Source organism: Bubalus bubalis, chromosome 3 (assembly GCF_019923935.1).
Source record: "Bubalus bubalis isolate 160015118507 breed Murrah chromosome 3, NDDB_SH_1, whole genome shotgun sequence".
Lineage (NCBI taxonomy): Eukaryota > Metazoa > Chordata > Mammalia > Artiodactyla > Bovidae > Bubalus > Bubalus bubalis.
This window is the reverse complement of record NC_059159.1, coordinates 12,755,194-12,769,690: the sequence shown is the minus strand read 5'-3', so window position 1 is coordinate 12,769,690 and position 14,497 is coordinate 12,755,194. Positions and strand designations below refer to the sequence as shown.

General features: G+C 52.4%; 1 long non-coding RNA gene across 1 annotated transcript; it reads left to right on the top strand.

The window, feature by feature from the left end:
* Window positions 1-350: 350 nt before the first annotated feature.
* Window positions 351-13,339, top strand: LOC123332560. Its single transcript, XR_006549378.2, has 2 exons — window positions 351-1,015; window positions 11,076-13,339. It is a non-coding gene; the product is annotated as an uncharacterized LOC123332560 (long non-coding RNA).
* The last annotated feature ends 1,158 nt before the right edge of the window (window positions 13,340-14,497 follow it).

Sequence of the window (14,497 nt, the reverse complement as noted above, 5' to 3'; positions counted from 1 at the left end):
AAACAGGGGGCTCCAGCCCTACCCTGTGTTCCTGCCTGGAGAATCCCAGGGACCGGGGAGCCTGGAGGGCTGCCATCTATGGGGTCTCACAGAGTCGGACACAACTGAAGCGACTTAGCAGCAGCAGCAACAGCCGCCCTACCCTGGGAGCCTGTGCAGGGGGCCTGTGCCACACGGTCATTCAGGGGTCCAGGCAGCCAGAGGCCCCTCCAGCTGGGGACACTGTCATCGTCAGAATCACACTTGGGCCTCAAGGAGTCTTTTGGGCCTAGAAAAGGAAACAACAGTCTCAAAGGCCCGTGCTGAATCATCTAACTTCAGAGAAAACAAGCAGAAGTTCAGGTCCTGCCCTGATGCTCCAGGCCGGTTGCATCTATCTGGGACTTATCACCCCCTGTCCAGAAACCTTCCACCCCCTACACCTGCCCAGAAGACTTATCACCCCCTGCCCAACTACAAATGCCATCTCAACTAAAGAATACCCAAAACATCCCGCCTGATTAACGTTTCCCTTAGCGCTTCCACAAACCTCCCTATAAATATGGAGCCTCCCTGATCCCTCTCGGCTCTCAGCCTGGTCCTTAGGCCGACTGTCGCCCCTCCTTGCCTGAATAAAGGCAACCTACTTCTGTTGAGGTCGTCTTTCCTCTTTCTGCCTCAGCCTGAACTATACCTTACATTCTTGGTGCTGAAACCTGGAAGGGGCGAGGCACTCGTCTCACTCTCTCTCACTCTCCCTCACTCTCATTGTTTTCCCTTTTCCAGGAGTCTGGGAGTGCAAACATCCTCCGAGCTCACTTTTCTGCCAGGGCTCAAGTTCCCCTCGGGGACACAAGTGCCTTCGTGAGCGGTTCAAGCCTTGGGCTAAGGCTTTATTGGTGCTGTGCGTACCCCCAGGCCTCGGCTCTACCCCATTTCCCCCTCTCTCTCTCTCTGATGACCTCCGGAATAGGGAACTCCTGCCATTCGACTGCTCTACATGCAACACTCCACTCAAGCCGGCCCATAGATTAAGGTAAGATCTGGACGGTGTTCTAGAGGCACCCTAGAACTCAGTCCTCTCCGGGTCCCGGGGACCCCCAGCCCAGAGCCACTGTGTAGGCGACGGAGGGAGATGCTCCACCTCAACACAAAGGTCTCTTCTCATAACTCCTATTCTGACTACGGGTAAGGACTTGAGCTCTCAATAGGAGCCTCTGCTTGCCTTTCAATTATGGGGTCTGGCCAATCCGTCCCAAAAGATTCCCCTCTGACCTGTGTTCTCAAAAATCTCAAACCACTGTCACTCACTGAACTCAAAGCTAACTGTTTAAAACAACTCTGTATACAGATTTGGCCTCAATACCAATTAGACAATCAAGACCTCTGGCCTGAAGTCCGCACATTTGACTTGAACATTCTTCAAAAATCTCACCGACTTCCTTAAACAGAATGGCAAGTGGTCGGAGGTCCCATATGCCCAAGCCTTTTGAGCCCTTTGGAGCAGGCCCTCCCTATGCAAGGCCCGCTCCACCCACTAGGTCCTTCTATGCAGCTTGCCTCCCAAGCAAATGGGCTCTTCCTCAACTAACCACAGACCGCGACTTTCCGCGCCCTTTCTCTACCTGTCACCTGCCAACCCTCTCCTTCCCCTTCATCCAACTCTCCTACTGGCCCGGAAACCTCTCCTGATGCCCCCTCGACCCCGCTACCCAATCTCCCCGACTCTCCCTCCCCACTTCCTTCTCCCCCTGCCACACGGTCATGTACCCAACACGATCCCCTGAGAGAGCTGGCAGGACCAGAGGGCCCCACCCAAGTCCACGTGCCATTTTCATTGTCAGATATGAGCCAGATAGAAGAAAAGTTAGGATCATTTTCTGAAAATCCTACCAGATCCAGGAAAGAATTCCTGAGACTCTCCCAGGCCTATAACCTCACATGGAGAGACGTCTATTATATCCTAAATGCCACTCTCACCCCTGATGAAAAAGACCATATCTAGCAAGAGGCAAAAGCCCATGCTGATCATTTACATAGCCAAGACCGGGTGAGCCCAGTTGCTGATGAGGCGGTGCCTCTGTTAGATTCCCACTGGACTTACCAGCCTGGTGACCCAGGAATCAGGAGAATCATATGATTACCTGCATTCTAGAAGAGATGCAGAAAAATACTCATATCCGTGTCTATTATGATAAAGTCAGGGAAATCACCCAAGGGGCAGATGAAAATCCAGCCTTATTCTCGGCCCGCCTCACATAAGCAGTCCAGAAGTATACCAACCTAGATATCACCACCCCTGCTGGCTTACTCTACCTTCACATTCAATTCATCAGCCAGGCCGCCCCTGACATCAGACGCAAGCTTCGACAACTAGAAAAGGGCCCTGAGACCCCCCAAAGAGACCTTCTAGAAGTAGGCTTCAAGGTGTTCGATAATAGAGAGGAGGAGGCTAAGAGAGAAAAAGAACGTGAGAGAAAAGCTAAATATGCCTTTTTGGCAGCAGCAATTAAGGGAAGAGATCAGCCTGGCCCAAGTCATCCCAGAACGGGATTTAAGACCCGCCCCCCACCCCCGGACCCTGCTTCCGATGCAACCAGTTCAGGACACTGGGCAAAGGCATGCCCAAACCCGTGGCCCCCTCAAAAGCATGCCCAACCTGTGGCCAGTGGGGACACTGGAAGATGGAGTGTCCCCAGGGATGCCCTGGCGCCTCTGGGGAAATCTCCACTTCTCCCCAGAACCCCAGCCCAACCCTACAAGAGTTGTTCCAATGATGCGGCCCAGGTTCCAGCCCCCTGGCCCGTGTCCCAAACATGAGCTCGGAATTTAGGGTAGATGGGGTAGTGGCTGGAAAAAAGACCTATTTTGTAATAGACACCGGAGCTGCTTTCTCTCTCTTAACTTCCTACTCTGGCCCAACTCAAGACTCAGAACTCACAGTCAAGGGGGTATCTGGAGTTCCCCTAAGGCCAAAAATGAGCCCTCCATTACTCTGTCAATTTGGAAAATCGTACCTTATACACTCATTCCTCATAATGTCTCAGTGCCCGATGGCACTCCTAGGGAGAGGTTTGTTATCCAAATTGGGGGTCCTTATGACCATACCCCTCTCGATACAGTCTCTATATTCTGCATGCAGATGGCACCTGGACGGTCCCTGTCCCTCACCCTGACCTTCCCTTGCATCTACCCACCTCAGACCCCCAAGTCTGGGACACTCATCACCCATCCATAGCCAAACATCATCCCCCAGTCCACATTACCCTAAAAGACCCCTTGACTATAATCACCCACAACAGTACTCTTTTACCCCGGAGGCCCACAAGGGACTTAAGCCTATCGTAGACCGTCTTCTTCAAGCCTCTATCCTAATTCCTACCCATTCACCACACAACACCCCTATTCTGGCAGTAAGGAAGGGACCAGGATCTGGTCCAGGATCCTGGACCAGGATTTGTGAAAGTCAATGAGGCTTTTCTTATATCAACATTCCCAGTAGTCCCTAACCCTTACACCTTACTCTCCGCCATACCCCCGACTGCAACCCACTTCATGCTATTAGATCTCAAAGATTGCCTTTTTCACCATCCCGCTCCACCCCCTCTCCCAACTCCTTTTCACCTTCACCTGGTAAGACCCCGAGACTCATGTTTCTGAACAACTAACATGGACAGTTCTCCCCCAGGGGTTCAGAGACACTCCCCACATTTTTGGATAGGCTTTACAAAAGGACCTACAGACACTCGACCTAGCCCTGAGTCATCTCCTCCAATACGTAGATGACCTCCTCGTTTGTAGCCCAACCCGAAACCTCTGCCTCCAACATACTGACAAACTCCTTGGGGCCCTGGGATCCTGGGGTTATCAGGTATCCATATCTAAGGCCCAAATTGCCCAGACAAACATCACCTACATGGGGCTCTCCATATCCCATCAACAAAGAACGATTCCCTCAGATAGAATCCAGGCCTTGATTAACTGTCCACTTCCAAAAACAAAAAGGGAGCTCCTGTCTACCCTCAGCCTCCTCAACTTTTTCCGTATCTGGATCCCTAACTTCCCCCTCATTGCGAAGCCACTCTGTGAGGCAACTAAAGGATGTCCGGATGAGCCCCTCTTTAACCCCTCCTCGCTGGCCAATCCTCTTTGCCAGCTCACCCAGAGCCTCCTCCGAGTGCCAACTCTCCACCTGCCAGATCACACCAGACCATTCTTTCTCTTTGCACTCTCCAACCAAGGACAGGCCCTGGGACTTCTGTGTCAGCGGGCCGGAGACACCTGGGCTCCCATAGCCTATCTATCAAAACAGCTTGACCTGGTGACCAAGGGCCGGCCTCCCTGTATACAGGCCATGGCTGCTATTGCAGCCCTCGTACTCGAAGGAAATAAACCCTCTAGGCATGCCCCTGGAACAGTCTGTTCTCCACACACCTTCGGAGACTTACTATCACATCCGGCTTTCCTCTCCCTTCCCCTTTCCAGGGCACAGGTCCTACATACTTTTCTCCTCGACCCTCAGCTCTCATTCTCCCCCTGCTCTCCCCTTAACCCTGCCAGCTTATTACCCACGTCCTCTACAACAGACTCCCTCCTACATAGCTGCAGCCTAACAGTAGATCTTACCCAAAACCCCTTCCAACATTTAACAGATCAGCCCATCCTAGACCAGACACCCCACACTGGTTCTCTGATGGCAGCTCTCAAAAACCCCACCCTTTGCAGCAGATACGCCATCACCCAGGGGCCTCGTCACAGTCACGGGACCCAGACAACTGAGGCTTCACCTCTGCCACCTCACACCATCTCCCAACAGGCAGAACTGATAGCTCTCACCAGAGCTTGAGTGTGTGAGTGTGAAGTTGCTCAGTCGTGTCTGACTCTTTGCGACCCCGTGGACTGTAGCCCGCCAGGCTCCTCTGTCCATGGGATTCTCCAAGCAGGAACACTGGAGTGGGTTGCCATTTCCTTCTCCAGGAGATCTTCCGAACCCAGGGATCGAACCCGGGTCTCCTGCATTGCAGGCAGACGCTTTATCCTCTGAGCCACCAGGGAAGTCTTTAACTGGGAAGCCACCAGAGCTTTAACTCTGGCTAAAAATCTAAGGGTTAACATCCACACAGACTCCAAATATGCCTATAACATACTTCACTCAAACATCCTAATATGGAGGGAAAGAGGTTTCCTAACCCAAAAGGGACCCCCCATTATTAATTCAGACCTGATCCACAAACTTCTAGAGGCAGCACTCTTACCAAACAAAGCCGCCATCCTCCACTGTGGGGGGCATCACAAGGGAAGTCTCACATCAGCCTACAACAATGCTGCAGACCAGAAGGCAAAGGAGATAGCACTGTCCCATCCTTCCCCCCAGTCCCCTGTCATCTTAGCTCTGACTCCACCCGACCCTCCCACCACCACAGAAATCCTCTCTTATCTACACTCACTTTTTCATCCCTCATCCAAGACACTCCGACGGTTCCTCCGTAACCACTTCCCCATAACCAATGCTGACCAACAATATTTAGATAACCTTACCTGCTCCTGTCAGACATGTCAGCGTACTAACCCCAATTCCAACCTTAAACCGACATCCTTTCCAACCCATCAAATGCGAGTCAGCCTCCCAACACAGGATTGGCAGATAGACTTTACTCACACGCCCCCGGTCCGGAGAGTCAGATACCTCCTGGGCCTTGTGGACACCTTTTCGGGATGGGTGGAAGCATTCCCCACCACAAACACAAGAGAGGGAGTTTCATGAGTACCTGCCATAAGCCAAATGGAAGAAACATATGTTTCTATCCCACTACCCACTGGGGGGTACTCAGATTGGGGTGGGGTACTAGCTCAAAATCGGGAAAAGGAACAACAACAAGTCATCAAAAACATAATTTCCAGGTTACAGGCAACCCCTGAGCCTTATAAACACCTAGACCTCCTTTCCCAGTTACGGCCTGTCCTAAAACCTCCCTCTGGCAACCAACACCTTACCCGCCTTCTCATCTCTTCCTTCCAATTCCTCCAGTACACACAACACACATCCCAGTCTTAGATATGCATGTCACTGTCTCCCTCACCGTCATAACAATTCCTTTACCTTTAAGCTGGCTGTTACAGGGCAACTACCCCTCCCCTTCCCAACAAAAAACTGCACAACTCATTGGACCAGTCTCTGACAATGTCCTACTCTCAGCCTCTTCAGACCTAACCTGTATCAACTAGTCTAGTCCCAACTACACTGGTCTTACAAACTCCGCTCCCTCCTTCTGTTCCACTTGGGTTCTCTGGAACAGCACAAATAATTGCACCAATCGGGGAATCTTCATTCTCTGCGGGACCTGTACATATTCGTGTCTCCCGTTGGAGGGAGGCGTTAGGATGAGGGTCTAAAAAAATCCACCCTGATCCACCAGGATACATTGGCATCAGGATACATTGGAGTGTCAATATCACAGGGAAGAAATGTGGAGCTTGGCAATCCATTGCAAAAGCAGCAAGTTCCTCCTCCTCATTCAAACACAAGTGACCAGAATCAGGGCAGCAACTAGCCTGACCCCTTTTTGCCATTTCCACCCTGTCTCTCCTGTCTCCTCCAGCAGTGCCTTGGAAGCCAAGCCTGGGGGGCGGGGGGCATCAATGGCTTTAATTACTGAGTGATTCTATTACCTCCTGCACCGCATTCCTGGCCCTCTTGGTTTGGGTTTCCTAACACCTGGGCAATGTGCTTCCTTGTCTCATTTGCCTGCAGCTTAGATTGGAGACCACGTACATGGTTTAATAGCTTCTTCCTTAGCGCTTTTCCTAATTATATGCTAAGTCCATTCAGTCGTGTCCAACTCTGTGTGACCCCATAGATGGCAGCCCACCAGGCTCCGCAGTCCGTGGGATTCTCCAGGCAAGAATACTGGAGTGGGTTGCCATTTCCTTCTCCAATGCACGAAAGAGAAAAGTGAAAGTGAAGTCACTCAGTTGTGTCCGACTCTTAGCGACCCCATGGACTGCAGCCTACCAGGCTCCTCTGTCCATGGATTTTCCAGGCAAGAGTACTGGAGTGGGGTGCCATTGCCTTCTCCTTCCTAATTATAAGACTGTTGCAAAAGGGGAAACATCTTCTACGACCCACAAATCCTATTTCCCCAAGCCATTGATATAAATGACTTTTAAACTTTGATTCCTGAGAGAATGGCATTTAAAATGACAGAGAATTCCTGTGTCGTCTGGGTCATAATTTCACTGTCTCCTCTTTGGTGGCCTCTTCAGATGACCACAAAAGAGCACAGAGAAATGTCATTCTTATGAAAGCACAAGTCTGGCTGGAACAAAACGTTTATGATGGATCAGGATGTACTTGGCCTGCTGGGATGGAAAGGTGAAACAAGTGCCTTGGCTCCCTACAAACACAGGAATTTCAGAAAATTCTAGTTTTGAAAAGTCTCACACAGAAAGAAAGATGGGCAGCAGGGGGTGGGGATGGGGGTGGAGTTGGTGCAGTTATAATTGTGTCTGACTGCATCGTGGAGAGCAGTCCTAGAAGTGAAATGTGTGTTGACCAGCATGGACGAGTACCACGGCCTCTGCCAACAATCTCACATCTTATACACCTCAGCTGACGCTGCCAGGCACCGAAGGACACGGGTCCCTTTCATCCACCCCTTGAACCACACATCTCACAGCTTCCTGTCATGAAGCCAGAGAGCCCGCCCAGAGCAGGGGGCATGTAGGGAAGAAATCTGTACCTGGAGGCCAGAATGAATTGCAAATGTAGTGGTTTAAAACAACAGCAATTAATTTTTTCACAATTCCAGAGGCCAGAAGTTCAAAACCAGCATAGGGTCGTTGCTTCCTGGAGGCTCCGAGGGAGAACCTGCCCCAGGCTTCTTCCAGCTCCTGGTGGTGCCGGCGATGCGTGCTTCCTGGGCTTGTGGCCACGTCTCTACACTCTCTGCCCGTCACCACATGGCCTTCTCCCAGTATCCAAAATTGTCTCTCCTTATAAGGACATCAGTCGTATCGGGATTAAGGCCAGACAGGATGGTTTGGTCATGAATACATCTGCAAAGACCCTGACTCCAAATAAGGTTCCATTCACAGGTCCGGGTGGATATGAATTTGGGGGAGTACCATTCACCCTTGGGCTTCCCCTGTGCCTCAGCAGTAAAGAACCCTCCTGCAACGCAGGAGCCGTATGAGACGTGAGTTCGATCCCCGGGTCAGGAAAATCCCCTGGAGGAGAGCATAGCAACCCACTCCAGTATTCTTGCCGGGAGAATTCCATGGACAAAGGAACCTGGTGAGCTACGGTCCATGGGGTCACAAAGAGTCAGACACTCTTTGTGTCTGACTGTCTGAAGTGTCTGAAGTGACTAAGCACATATGTTTTCAACCTCAGCTCACCATTCCTCTCCCAGATAGATAGCAAAACCTTCATCGATCTTAGAGACACTGGCACACCCCTCAATAGACCTATCAAATCAACTAAATGTGTCGTCAGGTCAATTTGCTCTTAACCAGGTCTCAGAGATGCTCTGGGCCCAACTGAGGCCGCCTGACACGCAAGCAGACTGGAGAGAGACCGGGGTCCGGTTCACTGTGGTTACACATCTTCACCAAGTTTTACATCATACTTGATGCCCCAGGCTTTGGGAGCGTCTGAGACCTGATTGTCAGAACCACGTAGTAATACCGCCAGGGCCCACTGGATAGGATGTTTCCAGGAGATGGTGTCCACCCTGTGTTCCAGCTCAAACCCCCTACACACAACTTCTAGACACCGAGAGTGGATGCTTATTCCTATATAGCAGGTGTGATGGGGCCCAGATCCTTGCAGGGCAGCACAGATCCCAGGTCAAAGACCCACCTCTGCCCCACATCCTGAAGCTTCCCCAAGAGTCTGCTGAGGGTCTCTCGACCATCAGAGCTGAGACCACGCCAGGCTTCTACCCCACAGTGGAACTTTCCAGCCTGCCTCATACCACATTGCTGTGGGGTCAGCTCTGGGCTCTACAAGGAGGGCACACCCAATTCAGGGGCAGTGGGTGCTCAGCCTGAAGAACACGCCGAGCTGTGACCTACAGATGCCTGATTGATGTAACCATGTTAAGATGCAAAGACCCATGGACACCCCAGACTCAGTCCTGCTTAAGAGGAGATTTACCATCCTCTTTTATTCACCCTGGGCCAAGAGGAAGGCAGAGGAGGCGACTCAGCCTCCAGGCCACAGTCCTCCAAACAAGGAGGGGATGCCAGCGCCATGGGCCCAGAACACCTGGGGAGAACCTGGCTTCTGTGGGAGCCTTGGCCCTGGGAGAGCTGCCACGCTTCCAGCCCCTCAACCCAGGGTCCCAAAACTACGGACTGAGGCCCACATGGTCACCATTGTCCTGGCCTCCCTACAACACCCCATGCTGGGAAGGACTGACCTCGCCACAACAGCCCCGGTAGCCATTAACAATGAATGAGGCCTTGGGCCTGGAGAGGAACAATGGTGAGTCGCCCAGAGACTGAGACATGGGGCCCACTGCAGCATCAGGAGAAAGGGACACAAATACCTATAACTGGGAGGGAAGTTCTCTGTCAGATGGATTTTTCCCCATCTGAGCGTCCAGGGAAGCCACAGAGTGACCCTTGAACATGCCTTTGCATCTGGCTGACCCTCCTCCAGTGTTTGGGGTTCCCAGCCACATCCCGTGGCCACACAGACCAACTGGGTTTAACCCATTCATTTCCCCAGAATGTAGCAATTTTTTTTCTCCTTAATAAAGCCTATGTGGGCAGCTGGCAGCTGAAACCAGATATATCAAAATGTCCATCTCCCCATCACGGCTGAAAGCCACCTATTCTTGCAAAGCGTTCTGGTTTCAGACCACCTGCCCTCCCAGTTCATGCTGAGCATGTCCATCTCCCCATGTAGGAAGAGAGTGGCTATGGGGTCACGCCCCTTGTCTCATGGGTGCCTCAGGCAGGCAGGGTCACTGCAGGCTGGGTGGGGGGTGGCAAGTGAGGGGGCGGAAGGGACTGGACGCCTGTGGGCATTGTCACTGAGAGTTGTTTGCCATCGATGGCTCCCTGCTCCCACCACTGGCAGAAAGCTCAGTCTTGTCACTTCCAGCAAGAGTCAGGCCGTGACCTCTGCCAGCAGCCCAGTGTGCCCCTGGGCGTGGCCCTGTCGGTGCTCCCCGCCCTGCTGCCTAGAGACATGTGGAAGTCGGGGTGCCTGTGGAGTTGGGGCCACAGGCTCCCCTGCTGGAAGGTTCCCAAGGAGGGAAGGCAGCAGCATGCCTCTGCTCAGATTCCCGCTGACTCGCGCCCGCTGCCTCCCCAGTGCCCAGGCGGGGGCAGGCACACCTTCCCCCCTGGCTTTCAGGTCTCCGCATGTCCCCCTGCCACCACCTGCAGGACGGATGCTGCCCTGTGAGCCAGGCTGGGGTTCCCCTGGTTCCCATGAGGCACAGAGAGGGCCTGAGCCCTGTGACCTGGGCCCAGCTCCCCGCCCCTGCTTACCAGGCCACCGAGGGGATTTAGGATTCATGCTTCTAGGGTGCATGGGTTAAGGAAAGTCTCTGATCCTAAAGGCCTGAGTGATGCTGATCTGGATGAAACCTCCCACTCTGGCCCCACCTGAGAAACGGAGAGGGGGCCCCGCAAATATGGAATCCATTAGCCATAGACCTTCGCTTAAATACACCAAACACCAAAGATGTAAACCTGGGGCACTTCTGGTAGACTTTCTTTTTTTCTCTCACCACCCTGTAGAAAGAGCATCTCCTTCAAAACACACATTCCAGGAAGGTAATAGAAAATGCTGAGGATTAAACATTCTGGGCAAACCATAGCAATGAGGCCTCAGTGACTGGCAGCCTGCCCTCATGGAGACCAGGCTCGTCACTGTCTGTCATCTGAGTGAATGGCTGAGGCGGTTGATGAATAACACGTGTTTTCAGTTAAAAACCATTTCTAAGGTTTATTTCAGTTATTTGTTTTGAAGTCAGAGAAAACCCAAACTTGTACGGAGAATGAGGTGGGAGGTTCAGACATTCGACATAGGCACAGGTCACACTCACCCAGCTTCCACTCCGTGACGGTCCTGCCCACAGGCTGTAGACGGGCCTGCACTGGAGAAACCGCAGGATGTATGTGGGCAGCTCTCGTCGCCTCCAGGGACCCCGCTGCTGGACACGGTGCAGGATGCCATGAGGGGACATCCTGAAGGGAATCATGAGGGGACCCAAAGAGGAGACACTACGAAGGGATAATCATGAGAGGATGCCACAAGGAGACACCATGAGGGAAACATCATGAGGGGATGTCCTGAGAGGACACCATGAGGGCAGCCGTGAAGGGAACATCATGAGGAGCTGCCATGGGGAAACCGTGGGGTACACTATGAGGGGAACAGGATCAGGGACGCCACGAGGGGATAGTAAGGAGGAGACCCCGCGAGGAAAGAAACAGCATCCGGGGAAGCCAGGAGGGAACATCCTGAGGAGAAGCCATGAGGAGAACATCAAGGGGAACAGCCATGTGGGGAACTTGAGGGGAACCGTGAGAGGATTCTCTGAGGGGATATCAGTGGGGTGTGCCATGAGGGGACATTGACAGATGCACAAACGGCCCCACGGAGGCATAGCCACGCCTCCTACTTTATGCCCCTGTTCCTGCTGTGTGTTGCACTTTTGTTTACAGACCCACGACCAGACAAAACCAGCACGTCAACACAAGACTGAATCACACCCATAAATCTTTGGGTGGTGGGAGGATTATGGAAACTGAGGGCTTCCAGGAACCCTTGGCCTGCCCCACTGGCCTGTGGCAGGCCCCTCAAGATCCTGGGGATCCCAACGACAGGGAGGAGCAGCCCTGGGGCGGCAGCATCCGCTCCCAGGCCTGGGACTCTGCTGCTGACTTAGTGTTTGCCAATGGCATCCCCTGCTGGTGACTTCAGGCTGCATGGACTCATGTTTCCCCACCCCAAACCTCAGCCTCCAGAAAGGAGCCCCAGCCCAATGCCGGCCTGACTCTCATCAGAACCGAAACTAAGAGCCTGTCCTTGGAAACGCTGAGAACTCCCGACTCTGATCTGTCTGGCCTCTGTTTTCTGATCTGTGGAATCAGGAGGCTGCCTCCTCAGCGTCCATTGTTCTGTCCCGGCAGAGCCCTGTCTGGTGGGTTGGGAACATGTGGAAGCCATCCCCAGACCAGCTCTGCTGCATCAGCAGCCCCACAGACCTGCTGTGAGTGTGCAGGTGTGTCATGTCTGTGAGTGCGGGTGTGCAGTGTCTAAGTGTGCATGCATGTGCCCCTGGTGTTAGGTGTGTTCCCAGGGCCCTTGGAGCAGGTACCATGGTTCTAGATCCCTCATGCCTCGGCCAGGTCTAGTGACTAGAAGTCAATAGAAGACCTGATTAATAACCGCAGGACCTTGAGATGCAGAGGGCCGGACCCCAGAGGCAGGAACCACACACGTAGAGGACTGAGAACCAGATGTTGGCCAAGGCCACTTTTGGGAAGGATTTTCTGCTTATCTGCATTTTCCAAGGCTTCTAAAATGAAAATGAACTTCTGTGGAAATAAGAAAACACACAACTGTAACATTCTCAGCCAGTCTGTAGCCTATGTCCACAGTCTGGGTGAAGCAGAGACACGGAGAAGCATCAAGAAGGGCAAAGGGGCGACCCATCCAGCCTTCCCCTGCAGATGGAAACCCCAGGCTATGCAGAAGCCTGTGAGTGGGGTGTGGGTGTGTGGGTGCTATGTCACTGTGCTGGGTTTGACAGCAAACGGGCGGGGGGCAGTGTTAGGGAAATGACAACGGAGGAAGGCTTGTTCAGGTTTCAGAGGCTGGAGAGAAGGCCTCTGACTGACTTCTGATCTTGCCTGGACTATGTGCTGCTGGCAAACACACAAATTGTTACCAGCATGTCAAGGGGCACTTTGGATAAGAAAGGGAACGGGGCTTGGATTTTCTTGAGCCCCTGGAGTTCTGCCCAACTCCCTGGGGTCTGGAAAATCTTGTGACTCACAAGGTGAAACAAACAACAGTGTAAAAGGTGAAGGAAAACCAGAGCTGCATTGTTGCACACCCATGAAGGTTGGTATCAGCTGCACCCTGGGATTCCAAGCGGGAGCCTCCAAAACTGCAATTTGAAGTCTCAACTGCGAGATGCGGACCTTTTCACAACTGGGAATCCATATGGCTATTACCGAGGGACCTTCCAGCTCTGTTTAAGTCTGGATGTTAGTCGGCCCTGTGTGGTGATGTACGTGGTATTACTTTTCTCTATTGTTTCTATTTCTCTTCTTTTAATGCCTGTATATTGAAATTACGCCAAATACTCTTCTAGTAAATATTGAAATTGTTTATTGTGTGACAAGTGGTTTCTTTTGTTAATGAATCCTTCGAACCAAAAACAAAAGTAAAACTTTCAGCAAGATGGTGAGGGGAGGGGCTGGCTCCGAGGTCACCCAGCCAGATGTGATGCGGCACCATCCTTGAGGATTGTTTTACCTCTTTCTGTGACAACTGAGATTCTCTGTGATCTCAACAGACTGTCCTGGCAGAATTGGTGTCCATGAACACTTCCTGCGATGCTGGGAAAAGTGATACTGTGGCGGGGGGTGATTTCCAAATTGGGTCCTGGAGCTCATCTTTGTACTAAGACTCCAGGAACAGTCATGCTTGCCTGGGGTTCATCCTGTGCCAGGCCGCATAGAACATGTGTGTGCTTACCACAGGGCATCCAACCCCGAGACACTGCGAGGCCAGTGCCGAGAAACTTCAAAACAGCCGAGTTCATGCCAGACTGGTGGGGCTCAGGGCCCTCACAGCTGGGTGTGGCCCCTCAGCTGGACTCCAGCCTGGGTCAGGCCCCCTGAGAATTGGAGAAACAGAAGGTGCCGTTTCAGAGTCCAAGGCCCTGAATCCTCAGCCAAAGGTCACTCTCATGTGGAGAAACCTCTGCAGCCCATTCACGGTCTGGCGTTGACTGGTTCACACCCTGGGCATCTTGCCCTGAAAATGACACTCTCTGCCCTAGCTTTTCGGTCGCCACCAGATACATCCACGACTGAGCATCGTTTTCACTTTGGCCCAGTCTCTTCATTCTTTCTGGAGCTGTTAGTAATTGCCCTCTGCTCGTCCTGCTCTTGCCCAGTATCATATTGGACACCTTCTGATCTGGGGGTGGGGTGGGGTGGGGCGCTCATCGGGTACCATATCTTTTTGCCTTTGCATACTGTTCATGGGGTTCTCATGGCAAAAATACTGGAAGGAGTTTCCATTTCCTCCTCCGTGGATCATTTTTGTCAGAACCCTTCACTATGTCCTGTCTCTCTTGGGTGGCCCCACGTGGCATGACTCACAGCTTCACTGAGTTACACAAGCCCCTTCACCACGACAGGGCTGGGATCCATGAAGGGGCTAAGAAGGTGTATGTGCCATAATCATGATGCTGGAGATTCTTAAAGGTGCTTTCTCAGACACCTCAGTAGAGCAGTGGCTGGTGTGCGCTCTTTTGGT